Genomic DNA, 12,150 nt, shown 5'->3' with positions numbered 1-12,150 from the left:
GAGAATAATTTTTAACAGTACTGTTATTTTTAAAGAGACTTTACTCTTGCCTTAAGATAACCCGATTTTTTTCCTTGATATTTTCAAAGTTGATAAATAGTTAAATTCAATATTTTAGGTTCCCTCAAAGATTTGGGTATAAACTACTTCAACTAAAGATATATACCTCTAATCATATAACACAACTTTTAATACATTTCAAAATAAATTATGAACAAAAACACTTTAAACTTCAGGGGTGTCCAACATTTTGGCATCCCTAGACCACACTGGAAGAAGAATAGTTGTCTTGAGCCACACATTAATTGTAACACATAATCACAAAAGAGATCTCCTAAAGTTTTAAGTAAATTTATGATTTTGTGTTGGGCCACATTCATAGCCATCCTGGACCACATGGGCTGCAGGATGGACAACCCTGTTAAAGCATAAATATAATTTCTTTTTATTTTTGGAGAGCAAACCTTTAGGACATGCCCTTAAGGTCATGGCATTATGTATTAGAATGTGACATTTCAAATTCACAGACCTAAAATTTCCCCTGTAGCTTACTTCTATTTTGGAATTCAGTTTCCAAAATACCAAAAGTTTTCCTAAAAGACTAAAAATGTTAGGAAAAACTTTCCTGTAGAAAGTAATGTTTCTGTTAAAAAGCTTTGGATTATCTGCTTAAATAGAAATGTTTACCTGAAGTAAATATGATATAAGTCTGAAGCTTGGGACAGACTTAGAATTTTGTTAGATTTCCCCTATTTTGAGTAAGGAGGTTGATGTAATTAATCAGAGTTTTTTTAATAAAAAAAATTAAAGGTAGAGATTCAGAAGATGGTGGCCAAGTAGGTGGGTGCCGACTCTACATGCTCTTGTACCCAACTCAGACACTTAACTGATCTTCTGAGAAACGAGGTGAACAGTCAATGGAATCTGAGCTGATAGAAAGTTTAGAAGCCAAAGAGTACAGAAGACACTTCAAAATGGGTGCATACAAGACATGGTGAGAGTTGTGATTATCAGTTTGCCAGGTGGAGGGGAGAACCCACCAAGGAATAAAACTGATTAAAGGATAATCCTATAATATCCAGATCTGGAGATGAAAGAGACTACATTATTGAGTCCCACAGAGCTCCTAAGAAGTCTACCCTATGAAGACAGGCAGGCAAAGCAGAGCACCCTGAGATGCAGAAACAAACTAAAAGGGTTACTAAAATGGGGAGACAAAGAAAGAACTCCCAATTGAAAAGGATGGAGGACTCCCCAGAAAAAGGGCTGAATGAAATTGGGGCAAGCAACCTATCAGACATAGAATTTTTAAAAAAATGATTATAAAGATCCTCAAGCAACTCTGTGACAACTACAATAAACTGAGTAGGAACTACAGCATCATGAAAAAGGAAATAGAAACTATGAACAAGAACCAGGAAGAAATGAAGAATACAATATCTGAAATTAAAAATACACTAGAAGGAATTACAAACGGGCTGTATGAAGCAGAGGACCGAATCTGCAAGCTGGAAGACAAGGTAGAAAGAAATACCCAGGCAGAGCAACAAAATGGAAAAAAGACTCAAACAGTATAAGGATAGTTCAAGGGAACCTTAGGGCAACATGAAACGTAACAACATTCTCATCATAGGAATATTAGAAGAGAAGGAAAGGAGCGAGGGATGGAACACCTGTTTGAAAAAATAATGACAGAAAATTTCCCTAACCAGGTGAGGGGGAAAGTTATGCAAGTTCAGGAAGCACATATGGTCCCAATCAAGATGAACCCAAAGAGGCCTACTCCAAGACACATCATAATTAAAATACCAAATCGTAAGGACAAAAAAAAAAGACTCTTAAAGGTAGCAAGGGATAAACAGTAACATACAAGGAAGCTCTGATAAGGCTACCAGCTGATTTCTCAATAGAAACACTACAAGTCAGAAGTGAATGGCAAAAAATATTCCAAATAATGAAAAGCAAAAGCCTGCAACCAAGACTATTCCAGCCAGAAAGGCTGTCATTTAAAATGGAGGGTGAAATAAGGAATTTCCCAGACAAAAGAAGGCTAAAAGAATACACCTTCCCCAAACCAGCATTGCAAGACTTACTAAAGGGACTGCTTTAAGGAGATGAAGAAAAAGAGTGAGAAAGAGAGAAGCACGGGTATAAAGGGAAAAAATAGCAATGAATAAGTACTTATCAATAATAACCTTAAATGTAAATGGAGTAAATGTTCCAATAAAAAGACATTGTTAGCTACATGGATAAGAAAACATTACCCACTGTAGAGTAAATGGAGGCAGCCTGGCTTCCTTGCCCAGGTGTCTGGGTAACTACAGGTAGCAGTTTCTCACAACATTGAAGGGGTCTGATAAAATAGTGTTCTCATAGCCTCGAGTAGGCCTGCATGTGTGGTACGAAGCTCTCTTGCATAAGGTCTGTTGCAGGCTGCTAGCTTTGTTTTTTCTAGTACTTAAGAAGGTAAGGGTTCTCACTGGGTGTTCAGACTGACACGCAGGGGGAACGCAAGGGTCATGCTGGGTGCCACGCAGAGGGACAGGTGACATGAAGTATGACATGCAGCTTGTAACATGTGTGGATTGTCCACCCTTGAATAGATACATATCAGACATCCCAACAGCTCCATGAATATTCTTCCGTCTCTACGAATCCCATGAACCTGTCCAGCCTTGAACAGTTGCAACACAATTCACATCATTAGCAGGATTTGTAAGTTACAGAAATGGAAGAGCCTTCAGAGTTCCCTGAGGGCAGCCTGGATGGGTAGCTGGGCTCCTGGTGGCTTGGCCTTCCCCCCGAGGACTGGCCTGATGTCAACGCTGCACGGACATAGCAGAGAAAGCCCTGCAGGTGGTGGGGAAGACCCTAGAAAAGCCCTGGGCCCGTGGGGCCGTGGGTGGCCATGGGCTGTGTGTTTCTTTCAGCCTTGTGAGCTGAGATGAAGACTGAGCTTTGAGATACAGGAAAGTTACAAGAGACTGAGAGTGAGGGAAGTCCTGGAGGCTGAAGAAGAGAAGACTGCGCTTCCCCACACAGAGAAACCACAAGAACTCCAAGGATGAGACCAAAAAAAAAAAAAAAAAATCCTCGAAGGCTCAACTCTACACCCTGGCAAAAACCCTCTGAGCAGTTCAGATGCAACAATCCCCCTTCCTACTTGTAGTAAGCAATTCAGAGGGAATGGGTAGGGGGAAATGGAACTGAGGTCCCTGCAGGCCTAGGGGGAATCTGAATCTGGGTGGCCAGTGGCCCAGAATCCCCTTTTTCTCCCCCGCCTCACACAGATGTGGAACACAGTAGCCGAAAATGACTGGGCCAGAGGACTGTGGCCCAGGTCAGGTGCTCTGGTGGCTGTGGCGCCAACACCTGGAAAGTTCTGCTCTAAGACCGCTAATTAGAAGAGGTGGGTGCCCCATGGGCGAGTAGTGTGGACTGCTGTACCTTCAGCCCGAGGCCGTGCACAAGGAGCCTAACAGGGCAGCAGCGTTTTAGGAGGAGGTGCCCCCAGGGGGTGCTTTGGCCTGGGAGTGCGGGGCTGCCAGCCACTGTAAGCAGACATGGGATGCTAGCTCTGACCCCTTATGCTCTGGCGCCCAGCTGCCTAGGCATGCTGCTCACTTTGCCAATGGCCTTGCCAGCGGGGCAGCTGCTAGAGCTGGTGGTACGACCAGGGCGACTATGAGAGAGCATGCTAGAGCAAATGGCACCAGCCAAGCAGACAGTGGCAAGAGGGGAGCAGGCAGTCCAGGTGCACTGATGGACGGAACCCAAGGCTACGCCTGGAGCCACAGAGACAGCAGTTGCAGTCGCGGGAGTCACAAAAACAGCAGCTGGGCAACCCAAAGGGATGCAGTGCCAGTGCCAGCATTGAGTGCCCACCTGGGCAGCATGCATTGACCCTGACCTTGGAAAAAATGTTCTAAGGAGAAAAGCCTCTCATTAAGCACGCCCAGACCTTGCATGCTCTGGATCCTGTTAAACCCTGTGAGCTAGACGTGCATGCGGCACAGGAAGGCTTTGGAAGGGGTTTGTGGCAGCAATTGGAACAGCTACATCAGCCCTTGGGTTCCTGGTCCCAACTATGGAAGGGAGCAGAGGTATGGTCATCCCTGACTGAAAAGCAGCTGGCTTCAGTCTGTGCTGCCCTATTAGCCACAGAGACTATAACAGGAACTGCCCCTGTCACAATTAGGACCACATATCCCATTGCAGGGTGGGTCCATGACTGGGTGGCCAAGCCTCTTAGGGGGATGGCTCAGATGCCCATGCTGGCTAGGTGGGGGGCTTATCTGCAACAAAGGAGTACTCTGTTCATTAACCCCTTACGGGCTGAGCTACAGGAACTGCTATGCCCTGTTACCTATGTATATGAAAAATCTACTCCTTCTTTTCCTACAGAAGAAATGGAAGCTAGCCTCTTCTACCAAGGGCAGGCACCCATTCCCTCAGATACTTGGTACACTGATGGGTCCAGGAGGGGTCATCCTGCCGTGTGCCCAGCCATAGCCATCCTACCAGAGACAGACACAGTCTGGTTTGACACTGGTGTGGGTCAGAGTAGCCAGTGGGCAGACTCTGAGCTGTATAGCTTGTGGTTACTAATGAGACACCACCCCTGACTATTTGCACAAATATATTTGGGCAGTATACAGGGGGCTAATGTTATAGATTTCTACATGGCATCCAAATAAATGGATGGTTATGCATAGGCCATTGTGGAGACAGGCTTTGTGGCAAGACTTATGGGAGTTAGGCCACCAGAAACAAATCAATGTGTATCATGTTACTGGACATGCACCTCTTGCTTCCTCTGGGAATGATGAGGCTGACGCTTTAGCCAAGGTGCAGTGGCAGTGGCTAGAAATTGTACCTGCCAGCCCCTCAGGAAGGGAAGTAACTCAGTGGCTACACCATAGCTGCTTACATGCTGGACAAAAGACTATGTGGTCCACTATAAAAACTTGGGGGTTACCTGTCACCTTAGCAGAGGTACAAGAAGTTTGTGAGACCTGTGTTGTCTGCCCTGGAGGCCCGTGGGAACTTCTGGGCGGGTGGTGCAGGGACGGGTGCCACTGACGCAGTGGCAGGCGATGTAATCTGGCCCCTGCCTAGGTGAGACTGACCCCGCGCACCACAGAGGCCACCCCCACGCTCAGGAGTGGGACGAAACACTTCTTGACTGTCCTCTAGCCTCTAACTGAGAGGAGTCGGAGTAGGGGCCCAGCCCCGGTGGAAGCTCTGTTCCACTGGACTGCAGTTCCACTTCAGCTGCAGGTACATACTAAGGATGCTCTGCTGAAACCAGGCATGGGAAAACTTGCCTGCTCCAGAGGACCTGGAGCGAGGGCAAACAGCCACTTGGACCTGGCCTTGGGACATAAAATCCCTTCACATGTGTTGGGTGGCTCTTATTGTCCCTTGGGGTGGAGAGAAATTTGCAAATATTGCCCTTGCTGGTGCAGACCTAACCCCCAATCTTAAGTGTGACATATCCAGGGCCAGCAGACCGTGAAATGTTGCTTCATGGTCCCTTTAAAATTTCCCTATGGCCCATCATGAGTTCTCCCCTATTATTGCAAGTAGATGCTGAACACCTGTTGAGGAATGAAAGGTGTGGTATGCACACTCAGGAACCCCTTCTCTGCCAGCCACCTTCTTGTCATACCAGAAATGAGCCTGTATATTGCCTGAGGGTAGTGATTGGCCATTGTTGGTGCCTATGACGTCTGTCTTTTCCAGCACTTAGGGTGCAGTGGACTAGGTACATGCTTATGCCCCAGTAACTAATCAATCAGCATGCTGGGTCTGCACTGAAATCTCCCTGAGCCTCCCAATGGCACAGCTTTCTAGCTTCTGTCTACAGAGAAAACAGTGGGCATCCCTTGTAGGATGTGACCTGGGCTGACATCTGCATTGGGATAGAGCAGCAGTGTGACCAGCCTCAGTTATTGGTTGGCTGCTCCATATGGGTTGTCTCAGGGTTGGTTCATGTCTGGTATTCTGGGGTTGGCTGGACCAGCCCACCACTGTATTAAAAACCTCAAGAACAAGCCCAAGTGGACTGAACTCTCATGGGTCTGTGTCAGAGACATGCTCTTGGACATTGCTGGAAGGCATGGAATGGTGTGTGGGCTGCTGTTCCCACTGGGGTCCTCTGGATGTGTGGCGCACATTGGTGGCCTTGCCTGCCTGGGAATTGGACTGACCTATATACCCAGGGGTGGCCTTATTGACTGTGTTTTGGCTGTGTATTGCTGTAGTCTATACCGTTGTCTTGGGCAGCAGCACTTATGTTTTGCTTGCCTGTTGGAGTAGCTTATACTGCTATTGTGATGTATGGGTGCAAGACTCTGCCCTCCTCGCCAAGGGATCTTTGTGGACAATACCTCACATAGATTGTAAGGTGAGGAACACAGAAGGGGTGGATTGTAAGGTAAATGGAGTCAGTCTGGCTTCCTTACACAGGTCACTGGGTAACTAAATGAAGCAGTTTCTCACAACCTTGAAAGGGTTTGATAAAGTAGTTTTCTCATAGCCTTGAGTCTGGGTCTCACAGCCTTGAGACTGGGACCGATAAGTGGTTCCCATAACATGAAGTGGGCTTGCATATGCAGAATCATGCTATGTTACCTAACAGATTGGCCTTTTGCCAGCTTTGTTTGTTCTACTACGTAAAAAGTTAGGGGCTTCTCACTGGGTGCGTAGACATAGACACTCAGGGGGACTTCAAGGGCCATGCTGGATGCCATGCAGGGGGACAGGTAACATGCAGTGTGACACGCAGATTGCAGCACACGTGGATCATCCAGCCTGGAATAAAGTCATGTCAGACATCCCAGCAGCTGCGTGAATATTCTTGTATCTCTACAAATCCCATGAGCCTGTCCAGCTTTGAATGTTTGCAACACCCCCACATATATGTTGTCTACTAGAGACCCACCTCAGAACAAAAGACCTACACAGTCTGAAAGTGAAGGGTTGGGAAAAAAATATTCCAAGCAAATAGACAGGAAAAGAAAGCTGGGGTAGCAATGCTTCTCGGGTAGCAACGCTTCTATCAGACAAATTTGATTTCAAAACAAAAGCCATAAAAAGAGACATATAAGGGGACTTCAAAATACTGAAGAGTAGAATCCATCAAGAAGATATAAACCTTGTAAACAAGTATCCACCAAACATAGGAGCACCCAAATATATAAGGAAAATCTTGGAGAGCTTGAAGAAAGATAAAGACAACAACACACTTATATTAGAGGATTTTAACACACCACTGTCACAATAGATAGGTCTTCCAAACACAGAATCAACAAGGATATTGTGGCACTGAAACCACTCTAGATAAAATGGACTTAACTGACATACACAGAACCTTTTACCCCAAAGAAACAAAATATATGTTCCGTTCAAATGCACATGGAATTTTTCCAAAGAAAATATACCAAAGAAAATTTGTCAATTCTTGTTTTGTGTCCACATGATAGGACATAAAACAAGAATAAACAAACTCAAGGAAGTTGAAATCATGTCAAGCATATTCTTGGGTCACAAGGGCATGAAACTAGAAATAAACCTCAAGGAAAAAACTTAAAAACAATAAAATCCATGGAGACAGAATAACATGTTATCAAATAATGAGTGGGTTAGCAATAAGATCAAGGAAGAAATCAAAAAGTTTCTGGAAACAAGTGAAAATGAACACACAACAACACAAAACCTATGGGACACAGCCAAGGCTGTCATGAGAGGGAAGTTCATAACAATACATGCCTACATACATGAAAATAAAATAAAATAAAAATGTCACATAAACAACCTAACCCTACATCTAAAAGAACTTGTGGAAAAACAACAAACAAAGCCCAGAATGAGTAGAAGGAAGCAAATAATCAAGACCAAAGCAGAAGTAAGTGACATAGAGACTGCTAGAACAATTCAAATGATCAATAAACACAAGAGCTGGTTCTTGGAAATGATAAACAGAATTGACAAGCCTGTGCACAGACTCATCAAGGAAAAAAAGAGAGAAGGTCCAAATAAATAAAATCATAAATGAAAGAGGAGAAGTTAAAGCTGATACCACAGAGATACAAAGGATTGTAAGAAAATATTACAAACAACTATATGCCAAGAATTTTGAAAATCTGGATGAAATGGACAAACCTCTAGAGACATATAATCCTCCAAAACTGAGTCAAGAAGCATCAGAAAGATTGAATAGACTAGAACAGCAAGTGAAATTGAAGCAGTAATTAAAAAAAAATAATAATGTACAGGCACGCAAAAGCCCTAGACAGGAGAATTTTACCAAACATTTAGGAAAGAGCTCATAACCTTCTCAAACTATTCCAAAAAATTCAAGAAGAGGGAAGACTTCCAAACACTTTTTATGAGGTCTGTATTATTCTAATTCCAAAATCAAGTAAAGACATAATAAAGAAAGAAAATTACAGGCCAATATCTCTGATGAACATAGAGGCTAATATACCCAGCAAAATATTGGCAAACCACATTCAGTAATGCATTAGAAAGATCATACACTTTGATCAAGTGGGATTCATCCCAGGGATGCAAAGATGGTACAAAATATGCAAATCAATAAATGTAATACATCACATAAACAAAAGGAAAGACAAAAATCACATGCTCATATCAATAGGTGCTGAAAAAGCATTTGATATAGTACAATGCCCATTTTTGATAAAAAACACTCAGGAAAGTGGGAATAGAGGGAGCATACCTCAAAATAACAAAGGCCATATAAGAAAACCTACAGCCAACATCATACTCAAGAGGTAAAAGTAAAAGCTTTCCCACTAAGATCAGGAACAAGATAAGGGTATTTGCTTTCACCACTACTATTCAACACAGCATTAGAAGTCCTAGCCACAGCAATCAAACAAGAAAAAGAAATAAAAGGCATCAAAATTGGAAAGGAGGAAGTAAAACTCATTTTTTTGCAGATGACATAGTTTATGTAGAAAACCCTATAGATTCCACCACAAACTACTTGACTTAATAAGTGAGTTTGGCAACTGGTGTGTTGCAAAGTCAATATGCAGAAATTGAAGACATTTTTATACACTAACAATGAGATATCAGAAACAGAAATTAGGAAAAAATTTCCATTTACTTACCTAGAAAAATAAAATACCTAGGAATAAACTTAAGCAAAGTAAAAGACCTGTACTCAGAAAATTACACAACACTGAAAAAAGAAATTAAGGAAGGCACAAATAAAAAGAAGCATATATTGTGTTCATGGACTGAAAGAATCAACATCATCAAAATGTCCATACTACCCAAAGCAATCTATAGATCAATGCAATCCCTATGAATATACCAATGACATATTTCACAGATATAGAACAAATATTTCAAAAATTAATATGGAACCATAAATGACCCCAAATAGTCTCAGCGATTTCGAGAATCACTATTATTTGAAAATAATAAAGTAGGAGGGATCACAATACCTCATATTGAACTTTATTACAAGGCCACTGTAATCAAATAGTCTTGTATTTGGCATAAGAACAGATGCATAGATCAATGGAACAGAATAGAGAGCCCAGAAATAAACCCATGCCTCTATGGTCAATTAATATTTGACAAAAGGGTAGGAGCATAAAATGGAGTAAAAATAGCCTCTTCAATAAATAGTGTTGGGAAATATGGACAGGTACATGCAACAAAATGAAAGTAGACCACCAACTTAAACCATACACCAGAATAAATTGAACATAGATAAAAAACTTAAATATAAGTCATGACACCATAAAAGTCCTAGAGGAGAACATAGGTAGTAAAATTTCAGATATTCCATGCAGCAATATCTTCACTGATACATCCCATAGAGCAAGGGATAAAAGAGAAAGAATAAACAAATGGGGCTACATCAAATTTAAAAACTTCTGCATAGCTAAAGGAAACATCAGCAAAGTGAAAAGGGAACTAACTGCATGGGAAAATATATTTGTCAATGATACCTCGGACAAGGGTTTGACTTCCAAAATATGTAAAGAACACATGTGACTTCACACCAGGAACACAAACAATCCATTTAAAAATGGGCAAAGGACCTGAACAGACACTTCTCCAAGGAGGACATACAGAGGGCTCATAGGCATATAAAAAGATGTTCAACATCACTAGCAATCAGAGAGGTGCAAATTAAAACAATCATGAGATATCACTCCTGACACTAGTCAGAATGGCCATCATTAACAAATCAACAAACCACAAGATCTGGCAAGGCTGTGAAGAGAACAGAACCCTAGTGCACTGTTAGCAGGAATGCAGACTGGTGCAGCCACTTTAGAAAACACTATGGAATTTCCTCAAAACACTAAAAATGAAAATGCCTCGACCTAGAGATTCCACTGCCTGGATTATACACTAAGAATCCTGAAACACCAATTCAAAAGAACCTACACACCCAAACGTTAATAGCAGGGTTATTTACAATACCCAAGTGCTGGAAATAGTAAATGCCCATCAGTAAATTAATAAATGCTGGAAACAGTAAGTCCTCATCAGTAAATGAATAAATCAAGAAACTGTGGAACATTTCTACAATGCAATACTATGCAGAAGAAAGAAAAAAGGAACTCCTACCTCTTGTGACAGCATGAATGGAACTAGAGAGTATAATGCTAAGGGAAATAAGCCAGGCAGTGAAAGACAAATACCAAATGATCTCACCTATAAGTGGAGCCCAATCAATAAAACAAACAAAAGAGCAAAATAGAACCAGAGATGCAGAAATAAAGAACAAACTGATAGTGACCAAAGGGGAGAAGGGAGGGAGATAACAGGAAGAGAAGGGGAAGGGGCAAGTCAAGGACCTGTGTACATGGACAACACTGTGGCGATTGACTGTGAGAGTCAGTGCAATAGGGGCAGGGCAGGGGAGAGCAACAGGAGAAAAAGTGGGACAACTGTAATTGGTGGGACAACTGTAATTGAACAACAGTTAAAAAAATAAAAAACAATAACAAGTAAAATGTGCTGAATAGTTTTATTTGTACTTTTTACTTGTTAACATTGATAGTAAAAAGTGTAGACTGATGAAAGCTTAAAAAGAAAGAAATCCCAGGAGTCAGAAAGAAAACTGAATAGAAATAGGCAATCATAGAGAAAGGCACCAAAAAAATAAATTCAAAATTATAATATCATCTGGCTGGTGTGGCTCAGTGGACTGAGCACTGGCTTGTGAACAAAAGGGTCACTGGTTCGATTCCCAGTCAGGGCACATGCCTGTGTTGCAGGCCAGATCCCCAGTGGGAAACATTGATGTTTCTCTCCCTCTTTTTCTCCTTCACTTCCCTTCTTTCTCTAAAAATAAATAAATAAAATATTTCAAAAGTTATAATATCATTATTCAGTATGATAGAGTTTTCCATGTTTGTAAAGATGTTATGTGAACATTGTTCTTCATTATTCTCCAGTGACATGATAAGGTAGGACTTCAAGACGAGTCATGTTATATGGACAGAAAAGCAAAAAAGAACCCATAACTAATGGCTTTCTTTAACATCAGTGAGTTTGTAGGTGAGCAGATCAACAAAACAAAAACTCTAGAGGGTCAAACCAGTTTGAGATTAATTCTTACATTCTTTGGATTTTAAAATATTATTTTCTAATTGGAAAACTTCTTTGTGGGAGCAAATTAAAGCCTATGTTCCAGTTAGAGACTCTTTTAGTATCTATTTTAGTTATCATGTTATCAAGAAGTAACACACTCAACAATTCATCCAAGAGACAGGTAAATATCCTTACAAAACCATCTTCTATTTAGAGTTAACTGTATATAAAAAACCCACGACATTTTTTTGACCTGGCTACAATATTTCTTGGTTAAAGAAGGTAAGTTTCATTATTAATTATATCTGAAGTCAATAAATTCAAGAGTCTTTGACTCTAGGAGGATTTTCTTGGTCCTCTCTAAATTCCCTGACCAGTAGTGATCTTTCCTTTTCTGATCCCCTGGTGTATCCTATAAATCAGTATTTCTGGGTACCTGTAACACTTTATTGCACTTGTTTTTTACATATCTAACTTTTTGAATTCAGCACAGGCATCATACAGGCAGGGCAAACATAGGTTTACAGTTGTTTATATGGAATGTAATACAAAAATTAATAA

Source organism: Pteronotus mesoamericanus, unplaced genomic scaffold (assembly GCF_021234165.1).
Source record: "Pteronotus mesoamericanus isolate MK-2021 breed Mesoamerican mustached bat unplaced genomic scaffold, CSHL_Meso_final scaffold_651, whole genome shotgun sequence".
Lineage (NCBI taxonomy): Eukaryota > Metazoa > Chordata > Mammalia > Chiroptera > Mormoopidae > Pteronotus > Pteronotus mesoamericanus.
This window is presented reverse-complemented; position numbering follows the sequence as displayed.